This window comes from Physella acuta, unplaced genomic scaffold (assembly GCF_028476545.2).
Source record: "Physella acuta isolate Inbredline_101_S28 unplaced genomic scaffold, ASM2847654v3 ptg000696l, whole genome shotgun sequence".
Lineage (NCBI taxonomy): Eukaryota > Metazoa > Mollusca > Gastropoda > Physidae > Physella > Physella acuta.
The window spans coordinates 223,218-226,518 of NW_026732215.1; positions in this window are offsets into that span (position 1 = coordinate 223,218).

The following is a 3,301-nucleotide window of genomic DNA, read 5'->3' on the forward strand; positions in this document are numbered from 1 at the left end:
TTAAAATGTCATTTTAGTTGCAACTTTGCTTGAGGGGGGGGGGGGGGTGCAAATCGAAAGTTTGAGGGGGGTGGGGGGGGGGGGGATGCAAATTAAAAATTTGCTACCGAGATGTGCGCCAAATTGAAAGTTTGTCCCCGGGCGCCGTGAAGGGTCGCTACGCCTCTGGGTTGAGCCCGTTACTGGACGGTGGGGTACGAATTTACTCTGCGTTCAGTGGGGTGGAAGGTAAGTCAGGTGAGAACCAAAGGACAGAAGCGACCGATACACGGTAATCAAACCGATAGCCAAGCCAGTTAGTGTTAGTTTGCCGTTTTAAGGCCTGCCTGGCTAATGGGAGACACCTCCTGGCCGGTGATATCCGTGTGAAAAAATAAAAATAAACTTCTAGGTTTAAGGGGAATACATTTTTACTTTTGACAAGCTTTTACATAGTTACAATGTCTGTGAGTTTGAGGCTATTCTCTATCACTCATTTAGTCTCTTCTCTTCTTAATCCCGTTCGGGGCCCAAGACACATGGGGAGATGAAGTAGAGTTAATCTAATTCGTTGACCTCGGCATATGAAGGGATAGTGTGCTCAGCACCAAGCCCAGCCGCCTTTGTTTCCCTAATGTCAGTTAGGTACCCATCAGAGCTGGTTGGACTCAGGGACGTTTCACTTCGAACTCGAAGTTAGCAATCTAGCTCTCTACCGCTAGGCCACGTCGTCCCATACTCATGTACTCACTGCTTGTTACTTTACACAATCCTAAAATATAAAAGCCCACGTGTGCGCACTTCTCTCTCTCTCTCTCTCTCTCTCTCTCTCTCTCTCTCTCTCTGTCTCTTTATAAAGTTGTCAATAGTTGTGAAAAAGAATGCATAAAACAGTGACGTCACTAATATTTATACATTAACTAATGACGTTATCTGCCGTGTTTAGAATAAAAAGAAATGAACTATTTCATTCAAATATTATTTAGATCTACGTACGCTATAACATTTTTACAATACAATTTTCCTCGGGCTAAACTTAAAAAAAAAAATTCTATTAGGATTTTAGATCTAGATATTCTAGATCTACGGAAAAACTACACTTACACAGATGTAGACCCTACCTAGATCTAGAATCTATTCAAATAATACATTTCTATACTAAAGTATTTCAGGCTTTAATTACTTTATTGAAATCTTTGTTTATCTATGCAATTTGCTAATCTCTATAATATATATAGCAAAGTTGTCGGGTGCCTTTCCCGGCGCCGCAGGCGCTTCAAATTTGGCAGGATCTTGCCTTGGGGCGACAGAACACGGGGGCCGGTTGGCCGAAAAGTCTGCGATGAGGGGGTCAAAACTGACCTAGACTGACCGGCGCCTTATATGAGCTATAAATCGAAAAAAAAATGTCCACGTAGGAACCTCTTCATAACTCCTGAGGTCGTAGACGGACCCTCGGGCGAATTAATGTTTTCGATAGCCTAAGCGAAGCTGGGCAGCATGCCTAGTCTTGTACATATTTCACAATGGTTGCGAGTTTGTGGCTAATCTATATCACTCATCTAGTCACTGCTTGTCAAAATTTCTCGTCTTTAAAATACAAAGTTAAAATATTTAAAAAATTCATCGACATCTGTCGCACAGTAGATCTAGTTTTTTTACTAAGTTAAGACTCAGTATGATTATTTAGCGAAAAATAAAACATTTTTGATGAGCATGATATTTCATAATGTTTTACATTATTTTTATTTGTTTTGTCCGATTTTTAAATTATTTGGCAAAACAGCTGACGCCAAATAACGCAAAATAAATAAGCAAATAAATAAATATCGTAATAAAATTTCTGATGTAAGCAGCAATTAAAAGAATGAAATATAAGCAAAAATTTAAAACATGTGGTTGTGTTTGGAAAGGGGGGGGGGGGCTTAAAGTGGAAAATAATTACATTAGTGATCTTGTGTTTTATTTGTTTTTACATTAAAATGAATGTAATAAAAACGCTATTTTAAATTCTAAAATTCGATGCGTAGCAGTAATACAAATGTAAAATGTATGAATATATATATATATATATATATATATATATATATATATATATATATATATATATATATATATATATAGGCCTATATATATATATATATGTATATGTATAATTATATACATAGGCCTATATATATATATATATACATATATATATATAGGCCTATATATATATATGAAGAGTTTATTTTCAAAATGCGATAAGCGCCTTTTTTGAAAAAAATGAGATAACTTGCCCATATTGCAAAGCTACTCAATTACTATTAGGAAAACTTAATTTTAATCTTCACGACGCAAAATGTTCATTTTATTTCTATTTTTGAAAAACAGTTTTAGCATATTGTACAATGGCTTTGTGTAGGAGAGAAGTGCGATTTTCTCAAAACCCAAATTTTGGATATATTGCATTTTGAAAATAAACTCTTCATATATATATATATATATATATATATATATATATATATATATATATATATATATATATATATATATATATATATATATATACATATATATATATATATATATATATATATATATATATATATATGTATATATACATAGGCCTATATATATATATATATGTATATGTATAATTATATACACAGGCCTATATATATATATATACATATATATATATAGGCCTATATATATATATATATATATATATATATACATATATATATATATATATATATATATATGTATATATATATATATATATATATATATATATATATATATATATATATATATATATATATATATATATATATATATATATATATATATATATATATATATATATATATATATATATACATATATATATATATATATATATATATATATATATATATATATATATATATATATATATATATGTATATATATAGGACAATTTTTTCATATGTTTGAAATTTTGTTTTTAAATCACCCCCACCACCATGATATAATCCTCCCTACCACTTCCAATTTTTTTGCACTATAAAAGTGTATTGACACAATAGCCTGACGTATTAGGCGACATTCGCTCAGATCGAAAGTGTTCACCAAACACTATGGTGGGCGTGAGTCAGTGGGTTAGCCAGGTGCGGATTAGCCGTGAGTGACGCGATCATCCGTCTGGTATAGAGCTGATTATGTATAACGCGTTTCGCAACGATGAGCTATGATGCGCAAGTGGGCTCAACTTTTTTGGTGACGTCAGTGATGACCACTCACACAAAATGTATATAAGGGTGGTCCGATGTGAGTTTCTATTCGTGCTACAGTCGGC